This window comes from Scyliorhinus canicula, chromosome 13 (assembly GCF_902713615.1).
Source record: "Scyliorhinus canicula chromosome 13, sScyCan1.1, whole genome shotgun sequence".
In the NCBI taxonomy this organism is placed as follows: Eukaryota; Metazoa; Chordata; class Chondrichthyes; order Carcharhiniformes; family Scyliorhinidae; genus Scyliorhinus; species Scyliorhinus canicula.
The window spans coordinates 149,725,868-149,742,345 of NC_052158.1; positions in this window are offsets into that span (position 1 = coordinate 149,725,868).

Genomic DNA, 16,478 nt, shown 5'->3' on the forward strand with positions numbered 1-16,478 from the left:
GTCATATGTCCAGTCAGAAACCTTCTCTTTCATTGATACTGAAGTGTTACTCTCTCCCCATTTGTTATACTCAGCCATCAGTGGCTGATCTTTCAGTTACCTCATTCCTCCTGCCTGCAGGAGTCTTATTCCTCTCAAATTACTTTTCTTCCCGAACTCTCTATCCTCCGCCTCTCCCTCAGTTTCCCGAAAAAAATCCCTACTCAAACTTCCCATCTCTCACCTATTAAGTTTCGGTGCTTTCCACCTTTCATCTCCGCCTCTCGCTTATGAAGTGTCCTCGGGTGTTTTCATGTGTGAGCAGTGTCATAATTATCAACGGATGACTCGCATTAGAAAGCACCTTTCATCACCTCAGGATGTTCTGAAGCTCTTTTGCAGCCAATTAAAGGCCGTCGCTGTGACAATGGAGTAAAACAAGACAGCCAATTTGTGCACGGCAAGCTCCCGCTAACAACAATGGCCAGTTAATCTGTTTTAGTGGGAGCTGAGGAACAAACATTGCTCTTTTCAAGTTGGTGTCTGTGTGGAAAAGAACTTGTCAAGTATATGTGTTGGGGGAAGGCAGAAGTTCTGTGTGCCACTTTCAAAATAAGTGTTGCGCTGATGTACTTCAAAGCAACTTACATTGAATAAATAAAAATAAGGTTTTCCAGTATGATGTTCGGAAGGAGATGGACCTTTGCAAAGTGTCCTCCCCACTCCAATTATCCCTGCATTAGCGGTCATGCCTTCCCTCTCCCAGGCCTTAAGCTCTTGAATTTCGTGCCTAAACCTCATCATCTCTTACTCTCTCCTCTTTAGGATGGCTCATTAAAACCAACAGCGGAATTCCCCGTCGTCAAGATCCTCCAGTCCGCCGGCTGTGCATCCATGCTCGTCTTCCGATGGCTTGGGGTGGCCACAATGGGAAATCCCATTGGCCGGCTGCGGGAACGGTGATGACGGGGGCGTGCCGTGCAGGAAAATTCGGCTAGCGGACCGGAGAATCCTGCCCAAATCTCTGTCCAGGCATTATGCCATCTGTTCTGATATCTCTTTATATGTGGCTGAAAGAACAAAGAACAACAAAGCCTTTGGCCCTCCAAGCTTGTGCCGGTCATGATACCACCCTTGGCCAAAATCCTCAACACTTCCTAATCCCTCTAAACCCATCCTATCCACCTATTTGCCGAGATGCGTTTTGAATGCCGTTAATGTATTGATGTACCATCAATTCGACTCAAGACACATTTAGGATCCGAATAGTGGCTTTAATCAGCTAGTTGTTAGCCCGGTGGTCGACTACAAAGAATGGCCGACCGCCGGGAACTCTGGGTACTTATACCACGCCTCAGAGGCGGGGCCTACTTGCCTCTCGACCAATTGGAGATCAGTCACATGACTAGTCCCAACCAATCGGACGAGAGGCACATGACCAGCCAGAGCCAATGGGAAGCCAGTGCTCTGCACCAGTGGCAGTGCTCATATCCATACCACCACATGTATCTGCTTCCACAACCTCCCCTGGCAACGTGTTCCAGGCATTCATCACCCTCTCTGTAAAAAACCTGCCTCGCACATCTCCTCTAAACTCTGCCCCACGGACCTTAAACCTATGCCCCCCGCGATGACTGACTGTTTTCAACAGTGTCAACCTTTGTCCGGACATGCTCCCGTGAATCTTGTTTGATTGAATTTGCCAAATGAAAGATGCTTTATAAATGCCCATTGATGTTAACATGAAATGCTAAACTCAGAATTCCAAAATTTGACACAATAAGGACAAACCTTTGATTCATTGCAGAAGGTATTAACGAGTTCAAAACGTGCCCACTCATACAGAAATAAAATCAGACCCGTTCAGTCAGAATAAAGGAGTGTCTCGAATTGTGAATGGGAATAAACAGGGAGTTGCCATACCTAAAATATGAATGAAAATCCTGTCATTGCAACCAGTAAATATGGAATTTGAACCACCTGATCATTTGGAATGGATTTGTTTGTTGTCATGTGTACCATGGTACAGTGAAAAGTAGTCTGAAAGCAACTTACTGCGGATGCTGGAAACTGAAACAAAAATAAAAAATGCTGGAAAATCTCAGCATGTATGACAGCATCTGTGGAGGGAGAAGGGACCTAACGTTTCGAGTCTGGATGATCCGTCGTCAAAATCATCCATGAAAGATTATGTTGTCCACAAAAGATCAGCCATGATCTCATTGAATCGTGGAACAGGCTCGAAGGGCCAAATGGCCGATTCCTGCTCCTAGTTCTTTTGTTCTAACGTAGGGATTCTCTAGATTCTATGGAAAGGTTTAGATTATCAGAGACAAACCCAAGGAATTTAGCTCACAAATAGGGACTCTAACAATATTGTGTGTGGCTGTAGCCTGTTTTATATCCTGGTGTGCTTGTATGTCTGAATTTTGTCCTCTACCTCTTACCGTACCCGTTAATACGCAGTGACTGCATTGGAACATGTTTGTGAACTAAACACGTGTTCAGCCGGACTGCCCTTGTGATGTCATCTGATGTCCTCCAGGGAAGAGCTGGACTAAGGGAATGTCAGCCGACTGGGTCCTCAGCGAGGAAAGGGTTAAGGTTAAACAACAAGAGAATTCATTTGTGCCGTCACTGAATAACTGCAAGCAAGCCATCATTTATTTCAGTAAAGATGTACAAATTTCATTAAGGGCAGCACGGTAGCACAAGTGATTAGCACTGTGGCTTCACAGCGCCAGGGTCCCAGGTTCGATTCCCCGCTGGGTCACTGTCTGTGCGGAGTCTGCACGTTCTCCCCGTGTCTGCGTGGGTTTCCTCCGGGTGCTCTGGTTTCCTCCCACAGTCCAAAGACGTGCAGGTTGGGTGGATTGGCCATGATAAATTGCCCTTAGTGACCAAAAGGTTTAGGAGGGGTTATTGGGTTATGGGGATAGGGTGGAAGTGAGGGCTTAAGTGGGTCGGTGCAGACTCAATGGGCCGAATGGCCTCCTTCTGCACTGGATGTTCTATGTTAACTGGGGAACTTTGCAAATTTGCCAACACAGCTGGTTATTTTTAGGACTTCAAATCTGCGTAAAACTCCACTTATGTCACAAACCATGCAAAAGGTGCAGCGTGTGCTCTGAAAGGTGTATCATCATAATAAGGCTTACTTGCAAACAGGTGACATTGATATCATTTCTGTTGGGCCTCACCCTAAAATACCTTTTTTGCCACGCAGTTGCTGATTAATCCACTGTATCTTTCCAGCACTTCCTGCTTATATTTCACAATTCATAGCAGACATGCCTGACATTGCAAAATATGACAGTGCCACCGAAAGATAATTGCCTCATGTATCTCTTGTATGCTCAATTACATTCCATGTCACTGAGACCTGGACATTGAATTTAACCTCCCGTATTTCTTCAGTGTCTCTTGGGGTTTCCCTTGGACTCAAGACAAGACTTGGGGGCAGAAGTAGGCCATTCGGCCCATTGAGTCTGCTCCACCATTCAATGATATCATCATTGATCTGATCTGGCAATTCTAAACTCCAGTTTCCCGCATTATCCCTATAACCCTCGATTCCCTCACTGATTAAAAATCTGTCTCTCTCAGCCTTGAACATACTTAACGACCCAGCCCCTACAGCTCTCTGCGGTAAAGAATTCCAGAGATTCACTGCCCACTGAGGGAAGAAATTCCTCCTCATCTCTGTCTTAAATGGGTACCCTATGATCATACCCTGTGTTTTACTAATCATTAACACGGCAGGTTAAAATAAGGCGGGAAGGAATGTCAGACGAATGTGTTAACAATGGTTCAAATGCAGAGTCAAACTCTCGAGATGGTGCACCCTAAGGTTTAACACACTTGTTTTGTCAATTTTGGGGGGGAAAAATAAACAGGCGTAGAAATTAGGCAACGTCACATCACACCAGGGTTATGATTTCTTAAACCATTCATTACCATATTGGTTATTATTAATCCAGAGGCCTGGATTAATGATCTGGAGACTGGAGTTCAAATCCCACCATGGCAGTTGGGGAAATATAAATTAAATTAATTCAGTACTTCTGGAATTTGCAAACAAAAGCTTGTCTCAGTCATGAGGACCATGAAACTACCAGATTGTCATAAAAACCCATCTGGTTCATTGATGGACTCTGGGGAAGGAAACCTGCCAAATCCTTACCTGATCCGTCCAATATGTGAATTCAGACCCATAGCAATGTAGTTCGCAACAAGCCGTTCAGTCAGATTCAAGGAGGTGGCTCAACACCACCTTCTCAAGGGCAATTAAAAATGGGGGAATAGATGCCAAGCCTTGCCAACACCCTGCAAATGATTAAAATAACTCCTGTTACCTCATATGTTCCATTTTCTGTCATTATGGCCACGCGTATGGGCATCCAGTGTTTACCGGTCTCCAGCAAATGAGGATCTGTGCAATGCAGGTAGATTGGCCTTTTCTCTGATAGCTGCCTTTTTTTTACTTTCTCATCTGCGACTCCCTCTGCATGCACACCTACCGTCGGGTGGTAATGTTTCTGGTGGGTGGTGTGGAGGTGGCTTGGGGTGGGGCATGACCTCTTGAGAAAAATTGTAAAATGTAAAATTAAAACAGCCTTTAGATGTCAGGGCAGCCTGCACATTCTGTGGTTTCGGTGAGAAGTCCATAATCACCATGCAATTAAGAGTCCATTTGAGGCTTTTAGAGCGGTTATTGCAAGAAATGTATTCCTGGTTTCAGGGCATTGGTGCTAAGCAGTTCACCCATTTTAACAGAAAGGTCACTGTCAGTGTCTACAATACCTTGGTCACGATGTTGTTAAATTATTTTGCCTTGCCGTTAAGGTCAGGAAATTTCTTAAGCCACCAGTGACCATAAAGTGCTATCACACTTTCGCCACTCGTTGCTCTGGTCCTCCGCTGAAGTACTGTTGTTCTTTGGGACTCTCCTCTCTCTAATGTCTGCATTTTGGCTTTCTTTGGCTTTGATACTCTTCCTGCCACCGAGATTGTTCAAGTCTCAATCCGGGAATTTGAGGATTTAAAAAAAAAAAAATTTCTAAAATGTTTTTATTCCATTCTTAAAGTTACAAAGCCAATGCGCAGAGCGGACAGGGTAGACCTTTAATCCATCCCACTGCTTGCTCCAAAAAAACAAATCAAATTCAAATTGAATCCAATTCATGGTCTCCACAAGAGAGACACACAAGATCCAAGCTGACAAGAAAATGGGTTGCACCTCATTTTTAAAAAATAATCTTTATTGTCACAAGTAGACTTACATTATCACCACTCCGGCGCCTGTTCGGGTACACGGAGGGAGGATTCAGAATGTCCAAATTACCTAACAAGCTCGTCTTTCGGGACTTGTGGGAGGAAACCGGAGCACCCAGGGGAAACACACACAGACACAAGGAGAACATGCAGAGTCTGCACAGATCGTGACCCAAGGTGGGAATCGAACCTGGAGCTGTGAAGCAACAGTGCTAACCTGACACTTGACCTTAGCCAAAAGGCCAAAAGGCGAGTCACCCCAGTGCTAAGAGAGCGCTGTGCTGTCGGATGCGTTATTTTTCAGGTGAGAGGTTAAGCCACAGCCCTCTCTTTAATGTGTGTGTGGCGCAGTGATTAGCATTGCTGCCTCATGGCGCCAAGGTCCCAGGTTCGATCCCGGGTCTGGGCCATTGGCCGTGTGGAGTTTGCACATTCTCCCTGTGTCTGCGTGGGTATCACCCCCACAACCCAAAGATGTGCAGGGTAGGTGGATTGGCCACGCTAAATTGTCCCTTAATTGGAACAAAAATTAATTGGGTACTCTAAAAAAAATTTTAAAAGAAAAATATTGCGGGGAGATCAGGTGTGTTCTTCCTGGAGCCTGGGCACCACACCTTAGGAAAGATATTTTGGTCTTGGAGGGAGTGCAATGTAGGTTTACAAAAATGATACCTGAACTACAGGGGTTGAGTTGCAAGGAGAGATTGCACAAATTAGACCTGTTTTCGGTAGAATTGAGAAGGTCAAGGCAGTGTTCTTCAATCTTTTTTCCGACGACCCATTTTTACCAACTCGGCCAACCTTCGGGACCCACGCCGGCTGACCTTCGCGACCCACGCCGGCCAACCTGCGCGACCCACCATTTTCTCTTAACTTGTTTGCTGCTGACAAAAATGGAGGAAATGGTTTTGGGTCCCTTTGGCCCTCGTACACGCTCCTCCAATGGAACCTGTTGGATGAAGGTGAAGCCTTCCGGTGTCGGAAAGTATGGAGTCTCCATCTGTCCAAAGTTCTGAATTTTTCTCCTGTAAAATTTTATCAAATAAAACTCCCCCAAACTTGTAAAAAAAATAAAAATAAAATGAATAAAATAAATGAATAAAATGAATAAACCCCCTCCCCCTGAACTTATAAAACAAAAAGCTGCGACTGCTTAAAAAAAAAAGCAGCTGCACTGCGCATGCATGCCCGATCATTGGCGCGCATGCGCAGTGCTGCCGCAGTTTTTTTACATGTTTGCGGCCATTTTGAAGTCTGCTTGCAGCCGGCGTTAACACCCGGCTACTGCAGCCATTGCAAGCAGATTTGCGCGATCGGGAGCGCCGCGACGGACGGCTCCGCGACCCTCCCGACAGCCGCCCGCGACACACCTGCGGGTCGCGCTCCCGAGTTTGACAATGCCTGGGTTAAGGGGTGATTTGATCGAAGTAGTCAAGATATTAATAGGGAAAGACAGGATAAAGATAAACTATTTCCACCGGCTGGAGATTCTAAAACTAGAGGGCACAGTCTAAAATATTAGGGTTAGACCATTCAGGAGAGATGTGAGGAAGGACTTCTTCACTCAAAAGGTGGTAGAGATTGATACTCTCGCCCACAAACAGCAGTTGAAACTGGAACAGTTGTTAATTCTAAATCTGAGAGAGGTAGATTTTTGTTGAGCAAAGATATTAAGGTATATAGAGTTGGGCAACAGATCAGCCATGTTCTCATTAAATGGCGGGTCAGGCTTGAGGGGCTGAATGGCCTCCTCCTGTTCCTATTTGTTCCTTAACCAACATCACAAAAAAAAACACATTACCTGGTCAATAGCCCTTTGTTATATGTGAAACCTTGCTGTGCACAGATTGGTCACTGTTGTTCCTGCTCTACAACAGTGACTACTTTCCATTGATGGTGAATTTTTTGGATGTCCTGAGTTTGTGAAAGACACTTTGGGTGGAATTTTAAGCCCCCCCCCCCCAGCATGTATTCCGGCGGTGAAGACGTAGGAACTTCCAGTCCCATCTAAGTCAATGGCCATTTGCGTGGTTTGCCTGTTCCGTGCGTGATTGGGAGGAGGTGAAGGAGGAGGGAGTCGCCTTCCATCGCTCCCTTGCTGTACTGCAAGGGGCTCTCAACCCTCTTGTAATCCTTACAGACATTCCCACGGCAGGTAAATGGTGGCAGGTCCTCTCTGAGATGCTGCAGGTGTTTAAACCCTGGGGTACTGTACAACTTCTCACTCCCCCCCCCCCCCCCCTTCTCCCTCATAAATGGACACCTCCGATTCGAAGTTGCTACTTCTGCTTGGCGTTGGCCTGCAATATTAAGCTGAGAACCATCGTGGGATAATTCAGTGGGGCCAGCCAGGTATTACATGTTGGCATTGCAGCGAGGAAGGTTTTTATTATACCGGAGGGGACGTTCCTTCAACCGAACTCTGAGTCCATTGTTTGAAGAGATGGGCATGCAGGATGGTTCCCATTTCTGTAGCAAATTATTTCACTCCCATGCAGTTACCATCTGACTTCTAACATCACAAGTGTTAGAATGGAGATGAGATACTTACAAGACAAATAAAACTTCCTTGAGTTGGTGTCATAACCTGTCTTAAAAGGGCAACATCGTCAGAAAAAAGTGCAGCTTTAGTTTGCTACTTTCTTCCCCAAGCTTCTTCCTTCTCCATAAGAGACCCACACATTAGGCACATCCGGAGCACCACCTCAAGCTTTACCAAGCTACCATTTCAATCCCAATTTTGATGACGTGTCCATATCCATCTGATTGGACATTCTGAATTCTCCCACAGTGTAGCCGAACAGGTGCAGGAATATGGCGACTAAGGGATTTTCACAGTAACTTCATTGCAGTGTTAATGTAAGCCTACTTGTAGCAATAATAATAAAGATTATTATTAACTCATTATATGCAGATTCGTCAGTAACTTCTGAAAGTGAATCGGATAAATATTTTTAAATGAAAAATATGCAGGGCCAAAGGAGGTGTGTGTGGGAGAGAGGGGGGTCTAATCAGATAGACCTTTCAAAGACCCGGTGCTTTTATGATGGACTGAATGGCCACCTTCCGTTGCTGTGTTATTCTATAATCTCCATTATATAAATGGCAATTTGGGCAGCACGGTGGCCTAGTGGTTAGCACAACCGCCTCACGGCGCTGAGGTCCCAGGTTCGATCCCGGCTCTGGGTCAAACCCAAAAATGTGGATTGGCCACGCTAAATTGCCCCTTAATTGGAAAAAATAATTGGCTAATCTAAATTTATAAAAAAAATATATATATAAATGGCAATGGATAGGACGGCACATGGCGCAGTGGTTAGCACTGCTGCCTCACAGCGCCGAAGACCCGGGTTCAATCCCGGCCCCGGGTCACTGTCCGTGTGGAGTTTGCACATTCTCCCTGTGTCTGCGTGGGTCTCACCCCCACAACCCAAGAAAGATGTTTAGCGTCACGCTAAATTGTCCATTTAATTGGAAAAAAAAAGAATTGGGTACTCTCATTTATTTAAAAACAAATGACGATGGATAACTTCTGTGTTGATTTCAGTTTTCCAACATTTGGGTTTTTTTCTCTTGCTTTCTTTTAAGTTGTCCTGGTAGATAAGGAAATCGGTGGTAGGAAAGTTTCAAACGGATGTTAGGCGTGAGGAGCAGTCAGTGATGGGAATGGTCTTCTTGGTGGGGTTGAGGAGGCACTGGCTTCATCTGAGGATCCCAGACCTCAGTGGGTGGCTCAGGCAGCCAAATGGACTTCCTCATCTGTATCGATCTTGCATCATTGTCCTTGCACCCCAATCTCTGGATTCAGAGGGATGTCAGAGACTCGGATTTTCCTGGGTGTCAGAAGTTGCCACCAATTTCCAATGTAACACTTTTCGTCCCCTCTTTGGGAGATATGGAGCTCTGCATCTCCACAATGTCCTTGATTAGAAGCAAAAATACCAGCTTCAGCAAACAGAAGGGAGCGATGGCACAAAGGCAGCAGACCTCCAATTGAAAGTCACTCCAACAAAAATAACTTGCATTTAACTAGAGCCTTTAATGGAGGCCTTGTGGAGCAGTGGGTCCCCCCCCCCCCCCCCCCCCCCTCCGAGCCAGGAGCTCTGGGTTCAACTCCCATCCCAGGACTTGACGGCCAAGGATGGTGCATCCATAACGCGGCCAAAACAGGTTGAGTGTGGGTCAATCTGCAAATCCTTCCAAACTGGCAAATGGCCGGCAGTAAGAGCAGGAGAGATTCCTGGGTTGGCCGCACATGGTGTGGAGCGATGCCACTCATTCTTTAAGCCTCCAGAGACAGACCAGTGACTTGTTCCAGGAATAAATAGTTCTGGAAACAGACAAAAGTCTGCCTCAGTGCACCTCAGGTTGAGGGAAAAGAATTGGAATTTAACGTAGTAAAACATCCCCAAGGCCACTCATAGGCCTGTTCCCAAACAATATTTGACATTGAACCATGCAGAGGGAGATATTAGGACTGATGACCAAATGTTCAGTTAAAGAGGTGGGTTTTAAGGAAAGGGCTGTCTGAAATGAAGAAGGAGAGAGAGAACGAGAGAAGGTTAGGGAGGGAATTCTAAAGCCTAGGCCCCATGAAAGCCCGGTGGCCGTGACAATGGAAATCAGGAATGTTCAAGAAGACAGAACTGGAGGTGTGCAAATATCTGGCCTGAGGTACTTCATACATTAAAAAGGTTGAATAGAACATACAATGCAGAAGGAGGCCATTCAGCCCATCGAGTCTGCACTGACCCACTTAAGCCGTCTCTTCCACCCCATCCCCGTAACCCTATAACCCCTCCTTTGGTCAATAAAGGCAATTTATCATGGCCAATCCACCTAACCCGCACATCTTTGGACTGTGGGAGGAAACCGGAGCACCCAGAGGAAACCCACGCAGACATGGGGAGAACGTGCAGACTCCGCACAGACAGTGACCCAGCGGGGAATCGAACCTGGGACCCTGGCACTGTGACGCCACAGTGCTAATCACTTGTGCTACCATGCTGCCCAAATAGGTAAATATGAAGAAAATGTTCCCTACCTTGCGGGTAGCGGTAATATGGAATGCTTTCTCCCAACATGCTCTGGATGTTGGGGGGCAATTGGAGCTTTCAGAACTGAGATTGATGAATTTCTATTTGTGAAGGATATCGAGCAATGTGTTTAAAAGTGGATGAATAGAGTTAGCGCACAGATCAACCATTATCTAATTGTATGGCAGAACAGGCTTGAGGTGCTGAATGGCTATCTGCACCTACGAGTTAATATTCCGCCCTCTATCAACACCACCAAAACTAGGGTAACACTGAAAATTCCTCCCTGGGAAAACTGGTTTGTATTGATTGTCAAGCAAGAAGCATATCTTTGAACTGGCGGGCAACCTTAGTTTGCAGTGAGCCAATTGATTTAGCAAGATTTGTCAGGGGTTGATGGTCAACTGATGTTTTTTTCTCATGGAAAGTGTCACAAACAAAAGGAAGAGTTATTTAATCTTCCACGGTGGGATTGGCAAAGCTCTCTGCCAGGAGATCATCTATATAACAACAAAGGGCAGCACGGTGGCACAGTGGTTAGCATTGCTGCCTACAGCGCTGAGGGCCTGGGTTTGAATCCTGGCCCTGGGTCACTGTCCGTGTGGAGTTTGCACATTCTCCCCATGTCTGCATGGGTTTCACCCCCACAACCCAAAGATGTGCAGGATAGGTGGATTGGCCACGCTAAATTGCCCCTTAATTGGAAAAAATAATTGGGTACTCTAAATTTATTTTTAAAAATCTATATAACAATGCCTGAACTTCAAAATTAATTAATTGGCTGTGATGAGTTCCATAGACCTGAAATGAAAATGAAAATCGCTTATTGTCACGAGTAGGTTTCAATGAAGTTACTGTGAAAAGTCCCTAGTCGCCACATTCTGGCACCTGTTCGGGGAGGCTGGTACAGGAATTGAACCGTGCTGCTGGCCTGTCTTGGTCTGCTTTAAAAGCCAGCGATTTAGCCCAGTGTGCTAAACCAGCCCCAAACCAACCTGATGGGTTGTCTGTCAATTGAATTTATTGAAAATCATACAACACAGAACGAGGCCATTCAGCCCATCGTGTCTATTCTGTATCCTTGAAAGAGTTGTCCAATTAGTCCCCGCCCTTTCCCTATGAATCATAGAATCTCTACAGTGCAGAAGGGGGCCATTCAGCCCATCAAATCTGCACCAACCCTTTAAAAGAGCACCCTACCTAGGCCCACACGCCCACCCTATCACTGTGACCCAGTAACCCCACCTAACCTTTTGGACACCAAGCGGCAATTTATCATGGCAATTCCACCTAACCAGCACATCTCTGGACTGTGGGAGGAAACTGGAGCACCCGTAGGAAACCCATGCTGACACGGGGGAACGTGTATACTCCACACAGACACAGTCATCCAAGGCTGCAATTGCCGCTGTGAGACAGCAGTGCTGACCTGAAATGAATGTGATCTAGGTCCTTTGTTTTGGATGAGATGGTAAGCTGAGGACTCCACCTGCCTCCTAAGGTGGACATAACATCCCTTGTGATCTTATTTTGAAAACAGGGCTGTTCTCCCTGCTGTCCTGCCCAATACTTATCCTTCACCCAATGTTACCAAAACGCAGGTAACTCAGTCATTTATTACGTTGCTGTTTGTGTGCATGCAAGTTGGCTGCCGTGTTTCCAGCATTGCAACAATGGCCACTCTTTAAAAATATTGATTTGGCTGTCAATTGCGTCAAGTTGTGAAAAATGTTCTAAAACAGCGACAACTTGCATTTATATAGCACCTGCAACCAGAAGGGCAGAATTTTAGATTTTGGGTTGCCATGGGGGCACTGAACAGTAGTTTGACCCAAGGGGTGAGTCCTGACCCAAACCCAAACCATGCCAGTACCTCGATGAGGTACTTCCATTCAACTCTGTCAAAGGCCTTTTCTGCATCCAGGGAGATGGTCACTTCTAGTGTTCCCTCTCCGGATGGAGTCATTATCACGTTTCGCAGGTGCCTGCTGTTCAATGTTAGCTGCCTGCCCGTGACAAATTACGACTGGTCCTCTGCGACTAACTCTGGCATGCAGCTCTCCAGCCGCCTCGCCAGGATTTTAAAAAAAAATCTTTATTGTCACAAGTCTGGTTTATTGTCACAGAGACTGGTTTAGCTCACTGGGCTAAATCGCTGTCTTTTAAAGCAGGCCAGCAGCACGGTTCAATTCCCGTACCAGCCTCCCCGGACAGGCGCCGGACTGTGGCGACTAGGGGCTTTTCACAGTAACTTCATTGAAGCCTACTCGTGACAATAAAGTGATTTTCATTTTCAAGTAGGCTTACATTAACACTGCAATGAAATTATTGTGAAAATCCCGTAGAAGCCACATTCCGGCAGCTGTTCGGGCACACAGAGGGAGAATTATGTCCAATTCACCTAACAAGCATGTCTTTCGGGACTTGTGGGAGGAAACCGGAGCACCCGGAGGAAACCCACGCAGACACGGGGAGAACGTGCAGACTCCGCACAGACAGTGACCCAAGCGGGAATCGAACCTGGGACCCTGGCGCTGTGAAGTAACAGTGCTAACCACTGGGCTACAGTGCTGCCCAATCTTTGTGGCTCTTTGTGTCCATGTCAAGGAGTGAGATGGGCCTGTTGGACTCGCACTCCATCGGATCTTTGTCTTTTTTCGGTATCACCGATATTGAGGCTTGGGCTAGTGTTGGTGGCAGGGTGCCCCTTACTCATGAATCTGCGAACATCTCCCGCAGGTGCAGGGCCAGTGCTGGCACGAATCGGTTGTAGACGTCCTCCAGAAATTCAACTGTTACCGTTGCCTTCCCTGCCTGCATGAAGTTGTGCTCTCCATGACTTCCTCCAGTTCCAGTGGTGCTTCCAGGCCCCTTTTCTTAACTTCCCCCACGATTGGCATGCCCAGTTCGTCAAGGAACTGCTTCATTTTGGAGTCCCCCTCCGGGAGTTTGCTGAAGATGAATTCTATGAACTAACAAGCTTTTGAGAGAGAAATAAATCTCCTCATCGCCATCTTAAATGGTAAGATCTCTTATGCCGAAGCTGAGTCCCTTGGTTATAATCCCTCCCACAAGTGTGATTGAATAGTGTCCATTTGCCTGGACAAGTGCAGCTCCAACAACACTGAAGAAGTTCGACACCACCCAGGACAAAGCAACCCCCTTGATTGGCACCCATTCCACAAACATTCACTCCCTCCACCACCAATGCACAGTGGCAGCCGTGTGTACCGTCTACAAGACGCACTGCAGGAACTCGCCAAGGCTCCTTAGAGCATGTTCCAAACCTACAACCACTAACATCTCGAAGGACAAGTGCAGCAAATACCTGGAAACACCACCACCTGGAAGTTCCCCTCAAAGTCATTCACCCTCCTGACTTGGAAATATATCGCCGTTCCTTTACTGTTGCTGGGGTCAAAATCCTGGAACTCATTCCCTAACAGCGCTGTGGGTGAACCTACACCCCATGGACTAAACTCTATGGCTAAAGAAGTCTGCTCACCACCACTTTCACAAGGGCAATTACATAGAAACATGCATAGAAAATAGAATCAAGAGGAGGCCATTCGGCCCTTCAAGCCTGTTCTGCCATTTATTATGATTGCTGCTGATCATCAAGTTCATTACCCTGATCCTGCCTTCCCCCAATTTCCCTCGATCCCTTTAGCCCCGTGAGCTATATCTAATTCCTTCTTGAAATCACACAACATTTTCACCTCAACTACTTTCTGTGGGAGCAAATTCCACAGATTCTCCATTCTCTGATTGAAGAAATTTCTCTTCACCTCATTGCTAAAAGGCTTATCCCTTATCCTCAAAAGATGACCCCTGGTTCTGTACTCCCCACCATCGGGAACATTCTTTCTGAATCTACCCTGTCTAGTCCTGCTAGAATTTTGTAAGTTTCTATGAGATCCCCTGTCACTTCTAAACTCCAATGAATATAATCCTAAAGACTTAGTCTCTCATTATATGAAATTCTCACCATTCCAGGAATCAGCCTGGTAAATGTTCGCTGCACTCCCTCCATAGCAAGAACATCCTTCCTCAGATAAGGACACCAAACTGCACACAATACTTCAGATGTGGCCTCATCGATGCCTTATACAATTGCAGTAAAACCTCTCTATTCCTATACTCAAATCCTCTCGCTATGAAGGCCATCATGCCTTCTTTACTGCCTGCTGTACCTACACAGTTACTTTCAGCGACTGATGCAGGATAGCACCCAGGTCCCACTGAGTATCCACCTCTCTCAATTTACAACCATTCAAATAACAATCTGCCTTCCTATTTTCGCCACCAAAGTGGATAACCTCACATTTATCCACATTACACTGCATGTGCCATGCATATGTCCACTCAGTCAGCCTGTCGAAATCACGCTGAAGTATCTCTGCATCCTCCTCACAGCTCACCCTCCAACCCAACTTTGTATCATCCGCAATTAGGGATGGGCAACAAATGTTGGCCTAACCGGCAAAGCCCACATCCGGTAAAAATGATTTTTTTTAAAAATGGAAACATCCTCCCAGAACCTACCCTATCAAATCAGCTTTAGATCTTATATGTTTCAATGAGATCGCCTCTCAATCTTCTAAACTGCAATGGGTGTAGGCCCAACCTTTTCAACCTTTCCTCCTGAGATGAGCCAGGAACGGGGCGAGTGAATAACATGATTCAACCCAGAAATCAGTCTTCTGTAAGTCACTTGTGAATTCGGCCACGTGGCCCCTCGGGTATGCTCCTCAGTTCAATCTGATTGTAACCTGGACCCCACATTCCTGCCAATGCCCCCGATAACCTTTCACCCCCCTTTGTTAGGCAAGAATCTATCCAGCTCTTCCTTAAAATTTAAACCATAAAGACGTAGGAGCAGAATTAGGCCATTCAGCCCATCGTGTCTGCCCTGCCATTCAATGGGCTGATGGCTGATGTGATAACTCTCCACTCCGCTTTCTCCGCCTTATCCCCATAACCCCTGACTTCCTTAGTCATCACACACCTGTCTACCTCAGCCTTGATATTCATAAACTCTGCTTCCACACTGCCATTTTGCGGAAGGGCTCACTAGCCTCTGAGAGGGGAAACCAAAAAAAGAATCTCCTCACCTCTATCATAAATGGGCAACCCCTTATTTTTAAACAGTGACAACCCCCCTTCCCCAGTTGTGAATTGTACGTAACCTCCATCACCCTTCAGGGTTCGATTTGGATCGGATTGGTTTACTGTCACGTGTACTGGAGTACACTGAAAAATATGGTACGACAGCAGTTCGCACTGCCGCTTCACAGCGCCAGGGTCCCAGATTCAATTCCTGGCTTAGGTCGCTATCTGCGCGGAGTCTGCATGTTCTCTCCGTGTCTGCGTGGGTTTCCTCCGGGTGCTCCGGTTTCCTCCCACAAGTCCTGAAAGACGTGCTTGTTAGGTGAATTGGGCACTCTGAATTCTCCCTCTGTACAAACAGGCGCCGGAATGTGGCGACTAGTGGCTTTTCACAGTAACTGCATTGCAGTGTTAACGTAAGCCCACTTGTGACAATAAAGATTATTTTAAAAAATATTGTTCGGCGTACAGTTCAGACACATAATAATAATAATCGCTTATTGTCACAAGTAGGCTTCAATGACGTTACTGTGAAAAGCCCCTAGTCGCCACATACCGGCGCCTGTTTGGGTACATGGAGGAAGAATTCAGAGTACTCAATTCACCGAATAAGTGCGTCTTTCAGGACTTGTGGGAGGAAACCAGAACACCCGGAGGAAACCGACGCAGACACGTCCCATTCTGTACATGAAAAGAAAATACATAATAGGTCAAACATAAGACACACAATGCACAGGCATCGGGTGAAGCATACAAGCGTGTCAGAGGCAGCAACAATTTCCTGACTCTCTCTCTGGAATTATGACGGTGGGACCCAGAAGGGTTTCATAGATGCCCTTTTAAGAGCTCAGCTCCGCCCAGGCGCTGCAGTTTCGGAGCTGTTGCGATGCGTTCACGCCCTGCCTTGTGTCTATGTCAATGAGAAGGAAGAGCGTGGGAGAGAGAGAGATTGCTGTGCTTCAGTCTCGTACAGCAGGGAAAGACTGGAGAGGGGGGGAGGGAGAGACTCGGCAAACCAGAGGTGAATAAATGCTGGGAGTCCCCACAGATCCTCTCGACGTTAGAAGGAGACTGCAGCGA